The sequence below is a fragment of the Takifugu flavidus genome, chromosome 14 (genome assembly GCF_003711565.1).
Source record: "Takifugu flavidus isolate HTHZ2018 chromosome 14, ASM371156v2, whole genome shotgun sequence".
In the NCBI taxonomy this organism is placed as follows: Eukaryota; Metazoa; Chordata; class Actinopteri; order Tetraodontiformes; family Tetraodontidae; genus Takifugu; species Takifugu flavidus.
In genome coordinates this window covers 4987122-4996920 of record NC_079533.1, presented here as the reverse complement: position 1 = coordinate 4996920, position 9799 = coordinate 4987122, and the positions used below count along the sequence as shown (strand labels likewise).

The following is a 9799-nucleotide window of genomic DNA, read 5'->3' as shown; positions in this document are numbered from 1 at the left end:
GCACAAAAGCACAACAGAAGATTTAATCTCTTCTGTTCTTTCCGTCTTCCTGCTGCTACCTGAGCCCATCAGGTGGCCTCCTGCTTGTCGTACATGAAGGTACATAACTTTAATTGGCCATAAGTACTGCCTACAGATCCTGCTGGATCTCAAGGAACGCCCTGGGACTCTATTATCTAGATTAAGTGTTTGTGCTCTGCAGCTTTAAAGTCACAAAGTATTGTTTCTATTTTATCAATGTTACATTTCTTTGCTGTCAGTGCAACAGAACTAATGGATGTGACATTTAAATGGACACTGGAATGTGAAAAATAATGGATTCCCAGGCAGCACAGCAAATCGGTTTAATTCTCTTGAACTGGTTAAAGCAAACAAACTGGACAGCAGCAGAGCTGCCACTCAAAGCAGGCAGAGCAGCCAGTCGAGCTCAACCTTTGTTGGCTTTCTGATTATGTGCATTTGCAGTGTGTTTATAAGCCATCCATTGTGTGCTCAGTGGAATGATAAATTGGACTCAGGTTTGCACCTTGCTTTAATTGTCTTTTAATAACTGAACATGAATTTAAAAGACCCAAAGTCTATTCAAAGTCGATTTTCAGTATTTAGAACAGAGACAGAGACAATAACACTGGAGACATGTTAAAAATGCTGTATGCAGTATGAAAGCAGTGACAGATGCAACGTCCACCAGTCCCTGTCCCCCTTCCTGTACCTGCCGGTACAGGAAGTCTACAATTGCTCTTTGAATTCCTTCAATCAGACCGCTCGATGATGGTAAGACCTTGTTCCTCCTGTTAACGTAGATGGCCAGTTTTACCTGACCTATAAGGAAATTCAGCAGCTGGCACTTAGCTTTCCCTCTCCTGTGATATCTGAAACCCAGAATAAAGACAGTTTGTGAGAAAATTTCACCAAGCAGGGAGAACATCCGACTGAGCAGCAGGAACAGCACAGAGAGGCGACCACACTCGGAGAAACAGTAGAACACCGTCTCTCTGTGGTCACAGAATGGACACTCAGCACTGATGTTTGGGTTAATGGTCGATAAGAATCCATTGACTGCGATGGCCCCGTGAAGGATTCTCCATTGTAGATCCCTGCCTCTCCGGTTTAGAGGTGGCTTGTACAGGAACCTCCACTCTGGCCTCTGTGAGGGCCAGTTGCATCCTCCATTTGGTGTCGACACGGCCTGCCAAGCTGCGTTGGTTTAGAACCTTGACCAGTGTGTTGTACATAAGCTTCCCCGATAAGGAGCTCAAATCGACAGGCTGCGCGTTTCTCAAGAGCAGTTGCAAGCCAGGAACATTCCTCAGCACAGGCGTTAACCTCACGTCTGGAAAGGGGTCATCATGATTGGCTGGTTTCCGTCCTTTACAGAACTTGCTCACCAGCTCCAGCTCACTGGCCGCCAGTTGGTGTCTCCATCCTCCCAGCAGCTGGTTCAGGACCCTCACTGACCTCATGCCTGGGTGTCGAGCCAGTGCTGCTGCATTGTCCAACCCGGGGGCCACACACGTTCACAGCTGCCTCAGTGTGAATACACCTGCCTCACGCATTTTCTGGGCCAATTGTGGTCCTGCCTCACACCTGAAATGGGCCCCATAGATCACCGGCTCTCAGAAGCCAGAAAATGGAGCTGCAGGTGGCCCGTCTCTCCTGTGTGAACTACCTCCATACCTTAAAAAGTCTGTTATAAAACCCTGGGAGTTCATCCATTCTGACCCCTGTTAGGTCCATTAGAAATAAGGTTGCTGCTAACCCCATTCCACTACATCGCCTCAGCACAGCTTGGGCCACAGGCCTCCAGACCAGACCAGAGTTTATCCTTGCCACTGTTGCATGTCTGGGGTTAGGCTCTGGGATTCTGGAAAGCGCCTTGAAACAATTTTGATTGTAAAAGACGCTATATAAATAAAGATTGATTGGATTTTAATTTATTTGATCCGATGGACCACACAGCAGCCTTTGAACAAACTGGAGCCTGAACATCGCTCCTCTACTCTCCAGGTGGACCAAGCCCAGTCCTCCTTCCTCCCTTGGCAGAAAAAGGACACTCTGTGGTATCCAGTGCAGACGGTCCCAGAAGAAATCCACCATGACCGCCTGTATCCTGGACAGCAGGTTTGGGGGTGGGTCCACACATGCCAGGTAGTGCCACAGCATAGATGACACTAGATTGTTAATGACTAGGACCCAGCCCTTGAAAGACATTCTTGGAAGAAGCCTCCAATCCCCCTCCCAATTCTTGGCCATAAAAGCTTCATCACCAAGGTGGATGCCCAGTACCTTAACCTAACCCCCCTGTCCTCCAGGAGAGCCCCCCCTTCCCCCCAATAATATTAACTACCTACACCTTTCTCCACCCACTGCTAGGGCTTCACTTTTGGTCCAATTAACCTTTGCTGATGACAGTTTGTTAAACCTGGTGACAGTTTCACAGAGGTTGGTGATGTCGTTCTGACTATTGATGAAAACAATGATGTCATCGGCGAAGGCAGACACAACATAATGCTTCAGACAACCTGGAATGGTGAAACCCGATAGCTCTACTCTCAGTCTCCGGAGAAGGGGCTCAAGAGTGTAGAGCATCCCTGACAATGAGCAGCCCTGTCTGATCCCCCTCTGGACAATGAAAGGAGCACTCAGGCCACCGTTGATCTTCAGTACACTCTTAATGCCACTGTACAAGACCTGGATCCTGGCTATGAAACCCGGGCTGAACCCAAAGGCCTGCAGTGTCCGCCACAGGTACTTCTGCTCAACCCTGTCAAAAGCCTTTTCTTGGTCCAGAGAAATCAGACCATGCTCACGACCCAATGAACCAGAGAGATCCAAAATGTCCCGAATTAAAGCTATGTTAACCTGCTGGGCTCACAGTACGTCTGGTCCTCATGGACCACCGTCTCCATTACCTTTCTCATCCGACTTGCCAACACTTTGGACAGCAGCATGTAGTCGGTGCATAGCAAGGACACTGGGCGCCAGTTGTTTACGTCCTGCAGGTCCCCTTTCTTTGGGAAGAGGGTAAGGACAGCTCTCCTGCAGCTCAGTGGCAGCCGACCTTGGCTCAGACTGTCCCTGAGGATGCAGAGCAGGTCCTCACTGAGAACAGGCTAGAAGGTCCTGTAAAACTCTGCTGGAAGCCCATCAATGCCTGGGGCTTGCCCACCAGCCAGGCCATGCAATGCTGTTGTCAGTTCCTCAGCAGACAAGGAGCATCCAGGTCCCTGTTGTTGTCTTCACCCACCTGGGATAGACCACTCAGGAAGGACTGGTCCACCTCAGACTTTTCCCGGCATTCCTTCCTGTACAGATCCCGGTAGTATATCACCGCCCGCTGGCGAATCTCAATAGGGTCCTCAAGCACCTGTCCATTGTTGGCCCTCAGGGAGTGTATCATCCTCCTCTGGCCATTCTTCCATTCCAGGCCAAAGAAAAAGTGAGAGGGGGCATCCATCTGGGGGATGTGTTGGAACCTTGAGTGGACCAAAGCGCCCTGAGCAGCCACACCCAGCAGGTCAGATAAAGTTGATGATTTAGTCTTGAGAAACTGAAAATGCTCTCTTTCCTGTGGATTCTGCCAAAAGTTGGAGCTCCACAACTTCTCTCATGGACCTGGCCATGTCCCTGTTGGCATTGAGGGTGTACTGCAGACAAAACTGTTTGATGTGGACCTTCCCAACATCCAACCACTGCTGAGTGGAGCTGTAACTGCGTTTTGTCATTTGAAAATTGTTCCACAGGGTTTTGAAGGCTTTGTTAAACACATTATCATACAACAGTTGGGTGTTAAAGTGCCAATATGCACTTGCACATTTTGCATTCCTTATATAAACAACACAACTCACGAGAGAGTGATCAGAGAGACCAACCGGGCTGATAAACACTCTCTTAACTATATTTATATGGTGCCTAAAGAAAAAGAAATGATCCAACCTGGCCAGAGAGAGCTGGTTCCGCCTGGAGTGGGTCCAGGTGAATTGTTTCTGACCCGGATGGAAATACCGCCACACATCACACAACTCTAGAGCCTGCACCAGCTTTGTGAGGGTACTTTTGGATGGCAGATGAGGTTCAGGGTGATTCCCGTCCAGCAGGGGGTTCTCTGTGCAATTACAATCTCCACCCAGGAACAGAAACACAGCGGTTATTTTTAACAATCTACCTGGTACAGGTTCCTATACAGAGGAGGAGAGAGGTACAAAATCTCTGGAGAAGAGGACCCCTACCCCCCCACTGTTGCTGCTCCTATGGCTAAGAAACAGCTGCCCTGCCCACTCCCTTCACCAGTCAGGCTCATTGTCCGGAGTACTGTGGGTCTCCTGAAGAAAGGTTACGCTCAGTTTTTTGCTGGTGATGAGGGTGAAGTAGTCCTCCACCTGTACAGACCTCATCCCCTTCGTGGTCCTGAGGAAAGACCTAATCTTTGAGAGAGAATAACCATGATGTTTCTCCACCTGAATGTTATCATTATCATTAAAAGTCTCCTGCATGTCCCGTGAACTGTTGCTCTCCTGGATGTCCAACAAAGTGCTTTGTGCACTTTGTGTGTCCGTTAGGGTGATGTGCATGTCCTGTGAGTTGTGTATGTCCTGTGATCTGTGTGTGTGAGGTGAGTTGTTTAAAACCTGTGTGCACCGTGGTGGGGAGGTTGTGTATTGCGACCTTACCATGACCTGCTCGTCCTGCAGGCCACGTGCGTCCACCACCAGCTCTTTATCTTATCATTTTTTACCTTTGTATCTGTATTATTTCTTTTGGTTGATACATTGAGGCTGTTCTCCTCCACGACAACATCCTCCATCTCTAGGACGGTCTTAGCCACTCTTGTGGCCGTCTGCTCCACCAGCTCTCTGGTAAGATGCTCACTCCCCAGGTCCAGGTGGTCCCCCCTGCTGGCTCCTCCACCTCTGCGGTTGTGCCTGCCATTGTGCCCTGTGTGTGTCTCAGTGACTCTGTGTTTGTGTTGTGCATAAGTGTAATATTACCTGTGTCACCCTGTGCGGGCTCACTGTCCACGTCTTGCGCGCCCGGTGCTGCGCTGACCAGCAGATCAGCTGGCCGACGAGCCGCCACGCCATTCGGGCACAATAGTATCATATGGCCCTCCTCCCTACAACTCAAACACTTCAGGTAGTCAGTGGTGACAAAAACGGTGTAGTCAAATTCGTCCACCCTGAAGCGAAGAGTCAGCTTGAGCTCTTCCTTATTGTTATTGAGGACCATGGCCACCTGTCGTCTAAATGACACGAGATGTCTCAGCAGCGGGGACTTGGACCCAAGAGGAATTAGCCTCATCAGGGACACCACGCGTCTGTGTCAGCTGAGCTCCCTCAACAACATGTCATTCTTAAGGAATGGAGGGACATTTGATACAATCACCTTTTTAACCGGGTTTGACAGGGGAAACACCAGTGTCAATTCACCATTAACGGCCACCCCAGTCACCACCAGCTGATCGGCCTTATCAATACTGTCAACGAACACCACCACCACACTGTTCATCCTAGTAGAGGACTCCACGCTTCCGTGCCCCACAATCTCTCCCACAGCCAGGGCGCACTCCTCCACGGACACACCGGCCGGTGGAGAGAGTTTTACAGCGTGTCTGCGGGTGAGTTTCTCAAAACCGGAGACTCCTTACGCCGCCGCCATGACCGGCATGGCAACAATGGCCGCCAAACAATTCCACCAAAAGACAGTGAATAAACACTCAAAATTACAGAAGAGTGCTCCCCAATGTGATTAAACACCACCCAGTGTGACAATAAAGGTTAGGAATTAGGAAAGTTTGGAAAAAAACACTTATATCTATCGCTCACTCCCGCAGCTGACACACTTACCACGCTCAGAGAGAAGGAGAGAGAGAGGGAGGGAGAGAGAGAGGGAGAGGGGAGAGAGAAAGGGAGAGAGAGAGAGGGAGCACAGCGAACACAGCTCATTCCTGTTGCGACAGCTTGGGGACAATAGATGTGGTCAGAAGACTCACCTCGATGTCTCTATCTTTCTCATTCTCATTCACACACACACAGACACACACACACGGACACGCACACGCGTGCGCACGAACTCACACACGCATAGACACATACACACACACTCTGTCTGTCATCACTTACTTGAGGCCCATTCCTGTCCAAGCCCGGTGGGGCTTGTGGGGGTCCAAGGACAGAAGCAAGAATACACCCTGGAAAAGTCCATCATAATTAGAGCCTGCAGATGAGAGCTGACAGATACACAAATTCCTCTGATGTAAGCTAACAATGGCTCCATCTGCAGCCATGCTGCTTTTAAGCAAATGTGTTCAGAAAGTTGGACCAGCAACAATGCTCCATATAAATTTGTTTCAGTTCAAACATCTATTTGTTTTGTGCAAAACCTCATTTATGATTGTGACTCTTATCATCGCCCTCACAAAGTGTTTTTCATAAAAACCTACCTCTGGTTGCCAAATTTGGTGGTTGATTAAAAGTAAATTTTGTTTTATTTATTTCTATAAATCGTCAATAAAAAGACTGTGTTCGCATCATATTAGCTCCACTTCAGCTTTCAGGCTGGTATATTAGCTTGAGTTGGTATCCAGTCATATTTCAGCTAGCTTGTGTTGTCAGCTTCAATTAACTGAGGCCTTCGGAACAAATGCAATGGGCTGCTGAGGCTGTAAGTGAACAGACAATATCGGTTGCAGCCAATCTGGTGTCGGGTCTGCTAACACGAGGCCAGCTAGAAGCTCTTCTGCTGAATGTGACATGTGTGTGTGACACATACAGGTTAGGACGCTCTAACCTAAAAGACAGAAGCAAAGGCTGCCAGTGCACCAACAGACGCGTCTGCAGCATTCAACATGAGATAAATGTGAGACAGCTGCTGCATGAGGATTCTCCTACCAACAAATGAATCATGTGTCTCCTATAACTTTGAACTTGGATTTTCTGAAAACACACTGACCAATAAGTGTCATGCTGATGTACTAGAGCGTAGCGGAGTACCCTGCTTCAGCACAGTCGATCCCAGTGAAGCCATTATGTTGGAGTCTGAAAAGGGAAGAGCTGACTTTTACGTGCTTAACACAATGCTGCCAGACTCTGACAAAGGAGGCAAAGCTCCAGTAATAGACAAGGATAGAGTGGAGGCAGGAAACTGTTATTCCTGCATACTTGGTGAACACAGTTGCACCTTGCTGGGATTTTTCCCCCCACTTAATTCAAATAATATTGCTGAAGTATAAAGGAGTGATTCTTCAAGGTAGAAACGGCCCCTCCCTCTGGACCCTAAGTGCCATCACGCAGCATTAACACTGGTGCATCCATTCTTTTTTGGACTGTTATTCTCCCTACTAGCAAGATTTCCCTTGTGAAAGCAATTTTTTCTCCTGATCGTCATCTTTTTGGTCCTTCCTTTGACCCACTTCTGTGTGCGAGCACTATCTCCCCACTAGCATCTTGCTGGCATAATGAGGAAGGTTTTACACCAGGTGGTCGCAGGTGCGGATGACAAATTGGTTGCATGTACATTTTCTTAAAATAGGGTTGCATGGAATAGTAATGAGCTTGTGGGATCCGTTCCAGTGGAACACGACCTCTCCTGCTTCTCCCATCTGTCGTCTCTGATTGGAGGCAGTAAAGTGCAGCGGCGCTCCTGAAACAACCACTCAGTTCCTGCATAATAACCAGATTTTGGTGACACTGTGTCTTGCCTGACCAATTATTTGTCTAAAATAATGAAATGTAAAAAAATTCAGGGGAACATTTTTCATCACATTTTTCTCCATTTTGGGGAGGGGGGGGGGGGGGGGGGGGTTATGCAGCTATGATCTACGATGAAGTTCTAGCACCTGTCTACAGCACCAAAACTGACATTTACAGCAGACGTCTGTGTGTCGCTGCTCTAAGTTCTTCAGAAAAAGGAAAAAAGGCAAGCAGAATGGAAGACAAACGGCCTGCACTTCAAACAAGAGTAGAAGGAGTGGAGGTTTGTTAATGGAGAGACAGGTTTTTTTTTCCAAGAGCTTACAGCTGACAGAAAGAGCAAGGCTTTCTATTTTGCAATTAGATAATGTGAAGTGTTGTCTCCTTAAGCCTGCTAAACAAAACACTGTCACTTCACTCTAGGGGTCTAGTCTCAAAGCAATCTTTGTTTTATTGGAGCTGCATGTTTGTGATTATGTTGGGTTCTGGGAGCTTGGTTACGGTTTTCTTCCTGCAGGAGGCGTGGTGGAGTTTTTCCCCTGCTGCAGCTGGAGCCGCAGGCAGATGCACCTGCGAGCTATCAGTAATCTAATCCCCTATTTAAAGGCTGTACTCCTGTTTGCCAGTGTTGGAATGTTTTGTCCCTTCTGCGAAACCCTGACTCTTTGTGATTTCGCCTTTTGTGACTATTGTGATTGGACTATCGTGGTGAGTTTCCCCTGTGGACTGTTTGCTGGATTCTTCTGAGGTCTCGACGCCTCTTGTGGATCATTCGTTGACCTGTTACCTCCAATAAAAGAGTTTTTCGGACACCACTCTCCATTGTGTGCTGCCTGTTTTCGGGTCCTGGTACAACTGCTCCTAACAGATTATTCCATAATAACCCCCATCATGTAACACAATAAATCCCTCTTTCCATTTGTTTGAATATAAGAGAAAAAGCTGCACCCACTTTCTGCAGTAATGAACTCTGCCCACTTCCAGCTTTGCTCTCAGGATTCACTCCCTTATTTTGTGGCAGCACTGAAGTACAAGCGCAGAGTAAACAAGGAAAAATCTATGATTGTAGAAAAAACATTTGTGTTTATGTCTGCACTGCTTGCCCTACCAACCCTCACATATTCCTGAGCTCCTCAAATGCAACATATCAGCAGAGCTCTCATAAATGTTCCTGGAATGTATCAGCTGCTCCTAAAATGACAATGTGGCATTGAAATAGACTTTTCCCTCAGAAAACATCAAAAAAGCACTGTCGTGATACAGGGACTTGTGCAAAGTGTGAGGACAAACAGAATACTAATCAGTTATTCAAAACTAGGGCCTCAAAGTGAATGAATATAATTGTCATAAAATCTGGTTACAACAATACAAATCTGTCACTATTACTACACTTAAGAGTTTGTCGCATCAGGACAGTCAAGAAAAGACACAGTGTTTTAATAGCTTACATGCATGACTTGTGTTGAAATGAAGTTTACTGATCAGGAGAAGTGACATCAACATAGCAACAGCTCAGTACATGCAGTGCCAGTGTCAATTCTGATAAGACATTCGTACCGAGAGGTTTATAAAGCAAATGGAAGGTCACTGGCTAGCGTCAACCATATATGGTGCCAACCAGTCTGTCTTTCACTATCCCAAACAGAAGATGTTAACCTTAGACCCAACAGAATCATCTAGCCTTTTTGTCTCTCCAGCATTGCTTTGACTCTGGAAAGAATGGAAAACAAGAGAGCTCAGAAGCTCCTTCAGGACACTAAATGAAAGTAAAGGTCAACTCTCAAGTAAAACTGAGAACATAGAGAGTAGAAATTTTCCCTCACACCCAGGTGCTTCACAACAACCCCGATGTGCAGCTCAAGCTCAGAAAGGCTCTTCACAAGGTTTTAACCTGTTGAACATCTAGAACATCTAGACATCTGCCTCTATAGGTGAGCTTGAAAACCTTCAGTATTTCATTAAGCTGTTGGAGGTTCTAACAACAGCGTATTATCAGCGTTAAAGACCAGACTTTTAAGACTTGATTACTGTGGTCCTTGAGGACAGGAGAGAAAACAAAACATCATCACGTCACTAAGATAAAGCCTGAAACAGAACAACTCAGCAAGCTG

The 9799-nt window shown here is 47.1% G+C and overlaps 1 long non-coding RNA gene across 2 annotated transcripts; it reads right to left on the bottom strand.

The window, feature by feature from the left end:
* Window positions 1-527: 527 nt before the first annotated feature.
* On the bottom strand, window positions 528-6773 carry LOC130538191 (uncharacterized). 2 transcript variants are annotated; one of them, XR_008953806.1, is made up of 3 exons: window positions 4230-6773; window positions 3937-4120; window positions 528-872 (listed from the first exon to the last, which is right to left on the bottom strand). It is a non-coding gene; the product is annotated as an uncharacterized LOC130538191 (long non-coding RNA). The 2 variants fall into 2 exon arrangements; XR_008953805.1 differs by having other exon boundaries at window positions 3937-6773.
* Between the last annotated feature and the right edge of the window lie 3026 nt (window positions 6774-9799).